The sequence below is a fragment of the Lontra canadensis genome, unplaced genomic scaffold, assembly GCF_010015895.1.
Source record: "Lontra canadensis isolate GAN:19392208 unplaced genomic scaffold, GSC_riverotter_1.0 scaffold26, whole genome shotgun sequence".
Classification (NCBI taxonomy): domain Eukaryota; kingdom Metazoa; phylum Chordata; class Mammalia; order Carnivora; family Mustelidae; genus Lontra; species Lontra canadensis.
Window position 1 is genome coordinate 12,810,971 of NW_022631020.1, and position 14,987 is coordinate 12,825,957.

Here is a 14,987-nt window from a genome sequence, read left to right on the forward strand (position 1 = left end):
CCCTGATCCTCTCCAAACATTAAAGGCCTTACAACTAAGGACAAATGAAGGGTTTAACTTTTCTCTACTTTGGCTTTGTTCCTATTCAAGGCACAGGCAGTATTTATCATATCAGGACATTTCTGAACACATTAAAGGTAATGGGAGGCTCATTCAACTTAATAGGATATACACTTAACTAACAGAATAAACATCAACCTAACAATGCATCTGTAACATATTTAACTTAGTTATACATTTTGATGCCTTTCCTGGTGTGAATTTCAGCTGCAGAGGCTGAGGTTCTAATAGTAGTGTAGAGAAGTAATGTGAGTGAGATAAAACCCGTGGGAATTAAAAGTGGGAAATGATTGAATTGATGTTGGTGCTATAATTGAAGGGAAAAACTTGAGTATGAACAGTGAGAATAAAGAAATCATTTGTGACTTCCAGCTTGAATGACTAAGAGAATACTCCCATTATCGCCAAAGAGCATTAGTCATTAATATTCAAGTGTTATTTGGCTCCGTCTTTTGTTGTACTCAAAACTACTTTGTGTTAATATGAAAAAAAAAACCCTGTGAGATACTAAAAAATACTCTAAGATTGCTCATTTCATTTTAAAGTAGATGAAGTGTAATGAGGCAACAAATGTACTCAAAAGAACAATGCATGCAAAAAGAGAAGTTGGATTTAATTTTGCTTTCCAATTGGAATGTGTATAATTTGGGGAAAGCATCTTTGCAGAGACAATTTAAGTATATATTTATATATAAATATTTATCATTTCCTGGAGATTTAACTTGTATATTAACTCCAAAATTATGAACTTGTATATGCATTAATATATATCACTTTATATATTAAAAATCTCTAAACTGCAATAATCTGTATAAGATTTGACATTACTATTAAAGGATCTAAAAACTACTGTAATCTTTTTTCTTCTATACACAGAGACTTTTTATTTTAAGATTTTATTTATTTATTTGACAGAGAGATCACAAGTAGGCAGAGAAGCAGGCAGAGAGAGAGGAGGAAGCAGGCTCCCTGCTGAGCAGAGAGCCCGATGCGGAGCTGGATGCTGAGCTCGATCCCACCTGGGATCATGACCTGAGCCGAAGGCAGAGGCTTTAACCCGCTGAGCCACCCAGGCGCCCCTATACACAGAGACCCTTAAAAGTGGCTTATATACTGATTTCTTCTTTTGACTCAACCAATTAATATGTATATTAATATATAAAGATGTAATTAATATATAAAGATAGAAAGATAGAAACTTTAATTTCCAGCGAAATTTAACTACATTTGTGATTCAGTATTAAAAAGTTTTGCCTCTTTATGTCATGTAAAAATGATGCATACATAGAAGTCAAAAACAAATTCTGGACTACTTAATGTATGCAAATATTGTATTCGCTTTTAACAAGTAATCATTAGTTGATTTTTAAGTTCACAGAACAACTTAAAGTGTAATATTTTGGAAACATTAGTTTATTAAATTGAAGATTAAACAGGTATCCCTCTTTTGGAACAAAATTTAGCACACCCATTTCATGGAGGCATACAGAGTAAGTAAAATGCATCAGCCTCAAATCTTTTTATCTAGAGATTGTGTTCATAGTTCATGCCCGAAGAAAATTAAAGGGAAAGAAAACATAATTCTGGGGTTGTGGCATTTTGTTTGCAGATTATTTTAAGCTGGATTCTTCAACAAAACGTGCAGGGAAGGAGAGGGAGATTTTTTTAATAGCAGGAGAAAATTCAAAAATAGACATGAGAATAAAAGGAAAACAATAATGATATTTTGAACTCAAGAAGTGTTTTGATCACAGCTGTATAAATTCAAATATCTAGCTTCATTTTACCTATTTTAGCGGATTGGAGACGTGGATTGGAAGACCATTAGCTCCCTTTCCTTCTTCATTGTTCCTGACTCTAAAATTATCACTTGGTTGTACCTGCTCTGCCTGCATCCTTTAATGGTTGATGTAGGAGCATGTGGGTTCTTATATTCCAAAGAACAATAGCTCTTATCAACTGCTCACCTTCTCTTTTCAGATTCTTGTGCCGTTAAAATGGTGGGCTTGGGTCAGGTCAGGAATTTCATCCTTGGTTATATAACATCTGTTGTTATTCAGAGTTAACTCTTTTGTATAGCACTGTGGTTCTGTCTTGACTGCCTAATTTCTTCCCTTAGCTCCTAATAAAACTGAACGCAGTGCATGGCTAACCATACTTAGGGATGACTGTGGATCTATACGTTTCAAAAGCAATATCATTTTCAACCAGTCGCATTGAATAGATATCTGTTTAGAGACATGCTTTCTTATGTTCAGAGGATTGGATGAGATGCTTGAAGGCAAGCTGATGAGTACCATTAAAATTATTTTAGAGCATTGGAGAATCAAGTAGATAGTTTAAAATACTAGACATCCTCTTGTTAGCCGTATTTGTCCTATTCGTATATAACATTTTAACTCTTTTTAAATACATAAGTAAGATAAAACCCCAAAAAACAAATTAGTGACTTAATTTCACAGTTTGACTATTAATATGTTTAGAGACCATATGTTAATAAGATTATAATAATTTTAATGCTCACACTACACCTTAGATCATATAAAATTAGTCAATGTTATATTCCGTGACTATACCGATTGTAAGGGAATTGAGTATTTGAATAGGAGATTTGAATTTCATTATTTTCTTTACAGACGATAACATAGTTAGCAAATGCAAGTTAAGTAATTTCTATTACTTGTTTTCCATACTTTTAAATATTTAGGCAAAAGTGTTCATATACACTCCTTTTATTATATGTATGTCTTTAGATCATGTTCTTAATACTATGTTAAAACTTTCAAGGGCAGTAAAACAAATCATCTATTCCTCGGATCCCTGCTTTAGAAGAGCACCATGAAAACTGAACAAAGTAAATGAGATACAGATATATATGTGACAAGATTTTCTACACAATTATCATATTAAAATTGTAATGTATTTTAATCTGCATAATATAAAATGATATCTGTTATAAAAATGATCAACTATAATATACAAAGTATATCCCATCAGTGATTTGCTTCATGGCAAAGGAAATGTGTTTAAAAATGAGGCATAATTTCTTAGTTAAGCTTAGAGATGTAAACAAAACAAAACAGAAAGAAAAAAAAAGAAAAAGAAAAAGAAAAAGATAGATAGGGCAAGCTCCAGAAAGGGAATAAAGTGTGTCTTATTTGCTAGTATGCTAGAAGTTCATCTGAGTCTTAAGCTAAAGTAACAATCCCAAGACAAATATTTAAAAGTATGTTGTTTTAGGGCGCCTGGGTGGCTCAGTGGTTAAAGCCTCTGCCTTCAGCTCAGGTCATGATCTCAGGATCCTGGGATCGAGTCCCGCATCGGGCTCTCTGCTCAGCAGGGAGCCTGCCACCTCCTGTCTCTCTATGCCTGCCTCTCTGCCTACTTGTGATCTGTTAAATTAAAAAAAAAAAAAAAGTATGTTGTTTTATGTTAGGATAGTTTGGCTATTTAACACAGAATGAAACCTAAACTTCCCTCTCAGTCCGTCATGTTCTTCCTCTCCTTCCTTCCCCTCCCTCCCTCCTCTCTCCCTGCCCCTTTCTTATATTGTCTGCTTACCATCCTACCATACCCTCTTTTGTTTCTGGAGATTCTACGTGTGATCCCTCTCCAAAAGACCTCCGTCGATCTAAGAATATTCTTACATAAAAGACAAGTCTCACTTTAAAAAAAAACCTGTCTCTTCCCAGAAATCTTCCTTAATTTCCCCCTACTAGATTGGGAGTTAAACTAGGAATAGTTTGTGTCCCTAATCCTCCTGAACTTCTGTGGTAGCACTCATAGACTTTATTGTTGTTCCGTGTTTAATAGTCTGTCTTCCTTGGCCAAGTCATACATTATTAAGTTGGCTACAGCTCATAAACAGAGTCAGCCAGTCACTCAGCCATTTGTGACATCTCTGGAGAAGTTGTAGAGAAAAGTCTCGGCTGGAGAAGTTTACTGGAGAGAAAGAGGGAGAGACATTTCCTCTTCTGGTTTCTTCCATACTCCATATGTCATTGACTCAAAGTATGTGCATGGGGAGTTAATTTCACTTTTATGGGTTGGTGATTCCTGCTCTTTTGGCAGCCTAAGGCTTCATTTGAGCCCTAAAGTGGTAGCAGAATGCATTCACATGGGGCAGCCCTCATAGGTGCAGGTGTGGAAGACAGATATGCTCCAGAAGATCTTAGGGAAATGAAAGATGGGTAAGGTACGGCGGGGGGAGCCAAAGAACTAGAACTCTTTTCTAATCTGCAATTTTATTTCTCATAGAAGCCCTCTAAAATATTAAATATACTGAATCCGATACCACTTTAGACATTAGTTAACAAGCACAAATTAAATTATTTACAAAAGTTATTAATTAAGTAAACTTGGCACTAAAACTCAATTCTACTTATCCCTGCCACCCCCATTTTTTTTTCTAGTTGTAACATACTGACAGTTTAGGTTTTGGACTATTGTTATTACACAAATTGTCTGATTTAAGCATATATATTAATTTAAATAATTTAGTAAGAATATAAGCATTCTATTTTGAGAAACTGTCAAAGATGTTCCTTCCTTGCAAGAGACACTTTTTTAAGATTGTTCTTCGGTTTGGTGAGGGAATCACAAAATCTGTCAAACTACTGAGGCCACCACAGTCATGAACACAGACTGTTTCTGAGACCACCATGGAATAACTCTTGGAAACGTGGAACAGCTGTTGAACAATGCACTGCTTTTAACTCCTGACTACATGCTTCTAAAATATAAAAGCACTATAATAATGTGTTCTTCAAAAGATAAGTTTTTTCCAGTGATGCAGTTGAACCTTATGATACTGACCCTAACACAAAACAAATTCTTTAACTGTGTAGGGAAAATTACTCTATTTTATTTTTTTTTGAAAATTACTCTATTTTAGATTAAACAGTAATGTAATCATATACTAATATACTACAATTAAAGCAAACCTGTCACACAAAATCTCATCCCAGTTGAAATAACCAATTTGAAGTATGATACCATAATTCTATATAGTCGAGATAGTCTTCTTAGAGTGAATAGAGACACAGAAGATTGAATTGAGTATTTGTTGGAGAGGTGATAGCAGATTTTGCGTTCTTCAAATACACTGTTTAAGAAAAAGCAGGGCTTCAGTCTCTACTTTTTTACAGCAATTTCATAGACCCTAAAGCCCTGTTGTAATAGATCAGATTAGTTACAATGTAACTAATTTTGCCAGTGGAGTTCTTAACATGATAAATGTCTTTTATTTTCACTCTGCAAGCAGTCTCTTTGCTAAAAGAAGTGCAAGAAAGTTAAGATTATGGGAGGATTTTCTCCCCTAATGTTACAGAAATTGGCGTGGGGGTGTGGAAGGAATCAGAGCCAGCCTCATGTTGCAAACATGACTTCAAAGCTCCTCATTAAATAATTTTTCTCACCAAAATATGAGTAATATTCACAGATGGACAGATACAATTTTTGGTGGGATTAGACTATGTTGAAATTTAGTGATATTCCCAGATTATTCTAGTGAGATTGGTTCTGAACTATTGAGGTCTTTAGAGAAGATACTTAGAAAGAGAGCTACATATGCCAGTCTTGAATTATAAGTACTTTTCATCATAAGTAAATGTGTATATTAATCATACTGATTTAGGAGATTTTAGAGCTGCTTTGGGCTTTAGCAATGATTAATTTCACCATTTCATTCAGACTACATATATTACATACCTGAAAAAAATAAAATCCAGGATTTCTAGTTAACGAATTCACTCTTATAACTAAAGACACCCTTTGTACTAAGCTAAACTTCTTGATTGACTCTCCAACTCTTGTTTCTTTTTTTGTGTGTTTTTTAAACTCTCATTTCTTTTTTTTTTTAAAGATTTTATTTGTTTATTTGAGCATGGAAGGGGAGTGAGAGAAGCAAACTCCCCACTTTTAGAGACCCCCTATGTGGGGCTCAATCCCAGAACCCTGAGATCATGACCTGAGCGAAAGCATACGTTTAGCTGACTGAGCCACCTAGAAACCCCTTAAGTTTTCATTTCTTTATAGCAGTTTTTCCTATATTTGATTCAGTGAGGCCACCACCAGAGAACTCTTTCCTATGTCAAAATCTTGCTCATGTAAATAGGCAAAGTTATATATGTTAAGTGCTTGATATACAAATATAGATAGATACATAGATAGATAGATAGATAATAGACAGATGATAGAGAGCATGCATTTTTTTTAACCCCTTTCAAACCTGATATCCTAAAGGAGAATACAGACAGCAGCCTCTTTGACCTTGGCCATAGCAAGTTCTTACTAGACCTATCTCTGGAGGCAAGGGAATCAAAGGCAAAAATGAAGTATAGGACAACATCAGGATAAAAAGCTTCTGCACAGCAAAGGAAACAATCAACAAAACTATAAGACAACCTACAAAATGGGAGAAGATATTTGCAAATGAAAAATCTGATAAAGGGTTAATATCCAAAATCTATAAAGAACGTCCAAACTCAGCACCTAAGTCTTTTGATTGAAGTGTTTAGTCCATTTACATCCAGGATAATTATTGATAAGTGTGTATTTAATGTCCTTTTATTACTTGTTTTGTCATTGTTTCTGGAGATTTTCTTTGTTCCTTTCTTGTTTTTCTCACTTTCTGTCTTTTCTTTCTACTCAGAGTTCCCTTGCAGAGTTAGTTTAGCGCTCATGAAATCCTTTAGTTTTTGTTTGTCTGGGAAACTTAATCTCTCCCGCTATTCTGAATGATAGCCTTGCCGGATAGAAATTCTTGGCTGCAGATTTTTCCCATTCAGCACATTGAATATATCGTATGACTCTCTTCTGGCTTGCCAAGTTTCTGTTGAGAGATCTGCAGCTTGCTGTATGGGTCTTCCCTGATCAGTTAGGGACTTCTTTTGTCTTGCTGCTTTTAGGAATTTTTTCTTTATTGCTACATATTGCAGATTTAATTATAATATGTCTTGGTGTTGATCTGCTTTTGTTGATTTTGATGGGAGTTCTCTGTGCCTCCTGGATCTGGATGTCTTTTTCCTTCACTATATTAGGGACTGTTTCAGCTATTATTTCTTCAAATAAATTTTCTGCCCTCTTTTCTCTTCCTTCTTCTGGGACTCCAATAATATGTTGTTACATTTGATGGAGTCACTGAGTTCCCTGAGTCTATCCTCATGTTCTATGATTCTTTTTTCTCTCTCATGTTCAGCTTCATTAGTTTAAGTTATTTTATCTCCTATATCACTTATTCATCCCTCTGCTACTTCCATTCTTGTGTTCATTGAATCCAGTTTATTTCGAATCTCAGTTATTGTATTTTTCATTTCTGATTGTTTTGTAACTCTTTTATCTCTGTAGTAAGGGGCTCCCTGAAGTCTTCCATTCTTTCCTCAAACCCAACAAGTATCCTTATGATTGTTGCTTTAAATTCTCTATTAGGTTTATTACTTATATCTGTTTTGATTACATCTCTGGCTGTGACCTTTCCTTGTTGCTTCACTCAGGATGAATTCTTCTGTCTTGGCATTTTTGTCTAACTCTCTGTCTTCTGTGTGTTTCCTGCTCCTAAGAGTAATGGCTTCATGAAGAAGATGTCATGTAGTGTCCAGGGCCAGATGATTCAAGGAGTCTCTCTGGTGTCTTTACATGCACTCTGGTACTGTGTTTTGGCTGCTTTATCCCTCAGGCCAATCATCTGCAGAGGTTCTCCTTGCCCTCAGTGGGCAGTTTTTGGTTCTTAATCAGAGTGTGATGAGTTTTTAACTAGATGCATAGTGGTCTGTTTGTTAAATGAGATCTGATGCTACTTCCACTAAAACTGAAAACTTGCAGAATTTTCTGGTCAGGGTATGTGGTGTGGGGAGGGGTTTCTGCTGGTTTTCTGGGGAGGGGGCCTGCTGCATTGGGACTGAGGCACACTTGCCTGAGAAGGGCAGTACCACCAGAATGCAGATTGGTGAGACTTGGTATAACAGGGGAGGGAAATGGACCCCACAGTTTCTTTTGTCCCAAGAGAGGCATTTCTGTGAACACCACCTCTCACAGATGCACTCTAAGAAGAGGGAAGAATTTACCCTGTGTGCACTTTGGGCATTCCTCAGATAAAACTGTCTGACTCTGGGTTGTTTGCCCACCTCTTCTCCGGGAGTTCGGTGGTGACCTTGGGGCTCTATCTCAGCCAAGCATAGGGGATGAGTTTAATGGATGATGTAAATTAAGGAGGGCATTGTTACAATGAGCATAAGGATACTTGTTGGTTTGTGTGTGTGTTATGTAAGTGATGAATCACTAAATTCTACTCCTGAAACTAATATTGCACTATATGTTAAGTAACTGGAATTTAAATAAAAATTTGAAACAAACAAATAAATAACTGATTCCTCCTCTCCCTAAAACAAGCAAGCAAAAATTACCTTTAGCCTTTAAACTCTGCTGATTGCAAAAACTCTTGAAAATTAGTCCCTCTTATTTTCCCAGCCAATGGCTTGGGAATGGTCTCCTTGTGCATTCCCTTGTGTGCTCTTTTCTCTTGCCTTTCTCTGTGACCAGGGCTCCCTTCCCTCCACAGCCTCTGAAATCTGTTTCTCCCCCAAATCACATTTCCTTGCTTCCTACCTTCCTGAGTGTGGCCTCTTTTCTCTCCCTAGTTGTGCAGTTTTTTCTGTATCAGTCCTCAGGTTGATTTCTTGAATATTCAGAATCATTGAATAGTTAATCTAGCTATATTTGAGGGACCGGATGAGCCTAGGGTCCTCCAACTAAGCCACTATCTTAGTTCCTCTTATTATGACCATGGTATTTATTTTAGTCTTTGGGAAGTATAATAATCTGTATAGGTAGTATAAGATTTAATTCAAGTGTAATGCATAATTACCTGTCTTGTCTTTTTTTATTACTTTAAAACATGGTGTGGGAGTGTTATGGGTGCGAAAGTCTGCATTGTATAAATGGAGGTCTTGGTCTTTGGATTCCCCACAAGAAGATTTATGTGGGTATTCACACTGGAATAAGGAAGGCAAGAAGGAAAGTAGTAAGCACTTTATTCAAGTGAAAGTACAGTCTCAAGGAGGGAGAGTGGGTAGGCTCTGTAAGGTGGAAGCAACCCCTAGATTGTTTTGGAATGGATATTATTGGTTCTGTCTGAGCTAAGAGTTGTGATATACAGTGGGGTAGTATCTAATGGAGGTTGCTTCCAGTCTTTTGGGAAATTCTTTCTACATGTTGAGAGAAGTTTTAACCCTACAACGTTTTGTGTGGGATTGATCATGGCAGCCTTTCCCACTGGGAAGTGGGAGCTATAAAGCAATGCAAATGCATTATAATGAATCTTTGGGTTACCCTAAGGCAGAGGTGGAAAATGAGAGCACATATTCTTTACCCATGGCTCTTGATCTCTTAGGCCCAAGCTCAGGATGTTGAGCTCCCTTGTCTTTTAATGTGTAGCTTATTTATCTCCATTTTTGCCTCTAGCTCATGTTTCTGTGGTTCCTCTTCTAGAACTTGAAACTCTGCCTTGGGTGTTCCTTCCACTGCTCATATCTAGCTTCTACGTAACAGGAGGAAGCAAGGAAGGAAAATAAATATGGTTACTTTAATTTCTTTGAAGTAAATTCTGGCAGTAATAGTCTGTGACTCAGTGTGTAGGGAATATTCTTTATTGACAAACCTTACTAGAATTGGAACCCCTGTTGAAGGAAAGGTTATAAGAATTCCAGGAATCTATATAGTCTAGTGTTCATTTTGGTACAAAAGCTTTATATAGATTATATAACATGTGAATAAGCATTGCAGATTCAAAAATAAATATGAGAGAAGACATAAATGTAATAAGTACTGACTTTGGTTATAATGGGGTAATTTTCTAAACTTTTTTTATAAAATGTGCCCCTTTATATCTGGCTCATTTTACCTAGCATAATGTCTTCAAGATTGATCCATGTTGTAAAAAATATCAAAATTTTACTCCTTTCCAAGGCTGAATAATATCCCATTGTATATGTATACCATTTGTTTATCCATTTATCTATCACTGGACATTTAGTTTATTTCTCCCTTTTGGCTCCTACAAATAATGTTGCTATGAAAATGGATGAGTAACTCTTCAAAGTTCCTGATTTCAATTTCTTTGGACCTATGTACAGAAGTAAAATTAATAAATGGTATGAAAATTCAACTTTTAACTTTTTTAGTAGCTTCAAAACTGATCTAATTATCCCATTTTTCATTTTGGAGTAATTTTTTAATTTTATTTTTTATTGTAGAGTTGACATACAATATTAGTTTCAGGTGTACAACACTGTTTCAACAACTCCCTACATTATGAAGTGCTTACCATGTTAAGTGTATTTACCATCTGTCACAAAGTTTCTATAATATTATTGACCATATTCCTTATGCTGTACTTTTCATTCTGTGGTAATTTTATTATCAGTTATTTTCAAAAAATTATTATTATATGATAGTATACTTAAATTTTAACTACATACTAATTTGTTAAAAGGAAGGAGAAAGGTGAACCTCCTCATAGCTAATATGAATGTATACCAGGCCAAACTAGGCAGACTATTATCTGTATCTGTTGATTTCATGATACAGTGAAAGTGATTAATACTTAGTTCTTGCAGTGTATATATTAGACATCTGTGGTGGTCTGGCATAGGGTAACACCAACTCTTCACACAAACCTGGTTTGAAAATTGAAATAACTGATGATCCATGTGCATTAAAAAGGCATGAAAAGGTTTATAACTCATGTGAAGAATTTCCTAGGGAGGGAAGAACTGGTACCAAGCCAGTCTGGAATGACATGAGGAAGGAAGTTGGGGCTGGGTTTGGGATGTCTGTTGTGATTGGTTGGTGGAGTTGTGCAGGGTTCCATCTCTTGGGCCAGGGCTTCCATAGTCTGTATTTCCACTTGTGCCAAGGAAGATTTGGGGCTTTCTTACTATCTTAACCACATGTGGGGTTAGAGGGCAAGGAACAGAGGTGGGACCTAAAAGCTGTCAGTAGTCAAACACCAACAATGAAGTCAGACACTTTATTAAGTAGAATAGGTAATTAGAATTTAGAGCATCTGTTTTCTTTTTTTTTTTAATTTTTATTATTATTATTATTTTACTTGAGAGAGGGGGGGAGAGAGAGAGAATGCGCAAGTGGGGGGAGGGAGAGAGGGAAAGAGTCTTCCAAGCAGATTCCATGCTGAGCAGGTACCCCAATATAGAGCTCTACCCCATGACCCATGAGATCATGACTTGAGCCAAGGCTAAGACATTTAACCAATTGAGCCACCCAGGTGCCCCTAGAGCATCTATTTTCTTAGCTATGTGATGCTAAAAAGCCAATTAGTCTAATTATTACACTTAGCAAGGTTTTAAGAAAATATTTTAAGGTAGACATGTTATAATTTTTTGAGAATCTTTTGAATCTAGTTGATCCCAGGCAGTCTGTGCCCAGAATCCCATCTGTTTAAGCATTACATTTGCTGTCTCATGGTATTGTCTTGCTCAAACACATTATACAGTCTGGGGCCTGCAAACATTCCACATCTTCCTGTGTGATCATGAGCAGCACTCTGGCCCCTCTGTTTCTAAGTTTTTATATCTGTAAAATGAAGTAGTTAAGACCCTACTTCACAGAGTTATTGTGAGGATTAAATGAGTTAATATATGTAAAACACTTAAAACAGTGTTTGGCATATAGTCTGGCATATTGTGAGCACCTTACAAGAGTTACTTATTTGTAGATAAGTGAAGGAAAATCAATGTCCCTTTCATGAAGATATCTTAGGAAATAAGTAAATACTTATACTTGCAATTTCTCAAAAGCATTTCTTCAGTTCAGTTTATCATATTTTCTTAAAATCTTATGTAATTAAGTAAATTTAACTCAGAATAAGAATTAAGAACTTCATATGGTACCTTCAGAATATCTTTTTTCTTTTTAGAAATAAATAAGTCATCAAAGAGATCCTATTGATTCTCTTCACAAATATCACTTCTTAGGGGCGCCTGGGTGGCTCAGTGGTTTAAGCCTCTGCCTTCGGCTCGGGTCATGGTCTCAGGGTCCTGGGATCGAGCCCCCGCATCGGGCTCTCTGCTCAACAGGGAGCCTGCTTCCCTTCCTCTCTCTCTGCCTGCCTGTCTGCCTACTTGTGATCTCTGCCTGTCAAATAAATAAATAAAAAATCTTTAAAAAAAAAAACAAAAACAAGTATCACTTCTTATTCCACCCTCTGTTTTTTTGAAGTTGACAGCAGGTTGTCTAACTTAGCAAATCTCTGTCAAAGTAACAATTACAGGCAAACTGCTTTAATAATAAATTTAACAGGAGGAGCTGGGGCCCACTGTTTTAAATGTGAATAGCAGATACCTGCCTATAGTTACCTACATTTGTATCATAACTGGGTATATCACCCTAGTGTCATTGAGACAAAGTCCTGGCTCTCATTTCAAAGGACACATAATACATTTTTCACATTGTAGCAGCCAACACCCTTTCAGGATTTCCTCTAAGCTTTGAATTTTGCCTTTGGGAGATGGTATGACTGTGTATTAGTGACTAACTTTTCTTCCATTTGTATTTACCTATGAGTGAGGAGAATCTTTGCTTGAGTTCGAAAGTTTAAAGGAGATATAAGAGAGCTCTGAGCACTCAAAGGGCACTTAAATGTTTGTTTATTAGAATATAGTTGCAGACCAAATACTTCATGAACTCATGAAAATCCTCACTGACAGATGTGATTTATGATGTTTAGTAGTCTTCAGAATTTCTTGAATGTCCTCATTCACTCTTCTATAACAATCCAGGTAAAACAAAACTGCAATTTCAGGAAGATCCTTTTCAGATTCTTCACCTTTAAACTGTTTCAGTCCACAAAAGTCCATTAGAAAATTCTTGAGGAGACTTCTCATCTTCCATCAGCAGACATAGAATTTCAACTTAAAGTGCATTTGTAGGAATAGGAGAGTACTTTTTCATTTATGGAACATTTTACAAAAGGTATACTTTAGGAATCAGAACAGTGAAAATGCTGGGGTGCCTGGGTGGCTCCACCTTGGGTTAAGCCTCTGCCTTGGGCTCAGGTCATGGTCTCAGGGTCCTGGAATCAAGCCCCGCATCAGGCTCTCTGCTTGGCAGGGAGCCTGCTTCTCCCTCTCTCTCTGCCTGCCTCTCTGCCTACTTGTGATCTCTCTCTCTGTGTCAAATAAATAAAATGTTAAAAAAAAAAAAAAAGTGAAAATGCTGACTCTGGACAGTTACAAATTCACTCAACAATGGCTCATTCTACATTTATTCATCATCAGGCCAGGCCAGCCTCCCAATGTTATACATCTGCTTATATAATTATCCTAAGTAGAGATGTAAAATTGTAAATTGTCCAAACCTGCTAGTATTGTAATCGTTAAACGTAATAAGTACATTTCAGAAACGTGTACTTGTATATTCCCACATCAACTCTAAAGCATATTTTTATATTGAATAGAATACTTAAGACATGGAAATGTATGATATTCTCAAAGCTCCTAGAATTTGAAAGTGACTAAAGATTGGTGAGAAAAATCCCAAATATAATAATGCTTATATATTCAGTGACAAGAGCACAGCCTACCCTTAGTGACAAAAATTCGTATTTATAACTCATGTTTGCCTATAGAATTTCTGAATGCTTGGAAGAAAAGGTTCCCAAAGTATCCTCCTGAAGAGCATTCCAGAAATCCTGATTCCAAAGACTATTGATAGAGTGAGTCAGCAGTCCTGATGCAAGGATTGGGGATTTTATAAATTAACCTTCTCAAGAGATTATGATGATTTGGAACTGCAAGTCTAAAAAAAATACTATATTCAGGCGAAATATATAAAGCATAGTGATACATGGTTCTCAAAGTGCTTTAACATGTGTTCATTATTCACTCAAATCTAAGCCATTTCTAAAAACTAAATGTGAGATGTTATGGTTATATACCAAAATCGGAGCCAACATGCTTGTACATTTCAGCTTTACTTTCTGCATCCAACACATGAGAAATGGGATGGGCATACTTGCTTGGCCATGATTCCCCATTCCCACCTGTTTTGAAGAGCAAATAAGAAACCTTTGAATAATATCTAGAGTCTTCTCTGATAACTCTCTAATAAACATACAGACATGGGTACACAAGTGTGTGCATTTGTGTACATGTGTATATCTATAAAGAGAATCCTCATTGCAGAATGAAAAGCATGATAATGCAAAAATATTTATGAAAAATGCACAAGAACTCTAGGGATAAAATAAGATACAATATATATGGCAAGACTATCAAATTAAATATGTATTAACAGTATCAATTTAGGAATATCAAAATATACGTGCTATACATTTGGTAGAGTTAACTTGTATTGCAGTTGAGAGAAGAAAACTTATCTTGCCAAGGATATATAGGTAAGGATTTTAAATGGCGGTTTAATGTATATCTTAAAATAACCATGGTTTTGTCTGATGAAACTGGAAATATTTTTAGAGATTCACAAGTTGAGAGGCATAAAAATAGGAAATTCAAATCACTTTTGAGTTTGTAGAACAGTTTGGTTAAAGCAATGCTTATGTTGGGAAGTAGTCTGAAGGGAAAAAAATGGAAAGGTGATCTGAGTCCAGACTGAGAATAAAAATGGTTCCATAAATTATTAATAAAGTGACTGAGAATGCTAATTTTTAGTAACTTTAAAGGGGGATTGGAGGAACAATATTTGAAGGAAAGCGAATGTGAAACCTTGTACTTAGCTGTGGTGGTAAGGAAGTCTGGGGATGTATGAGGCTTGGATTCTAGATTATTAGGCTCATGTTTGTTATCATCTTCCAAGTGTGTTACTTCCATTTTTACCAACTGTAATTATTAACCTTTTTTCTTTCTTGATAAGCCCTTAAGAGCTCTGCAATAGACAGCAAACACTAAGACCAC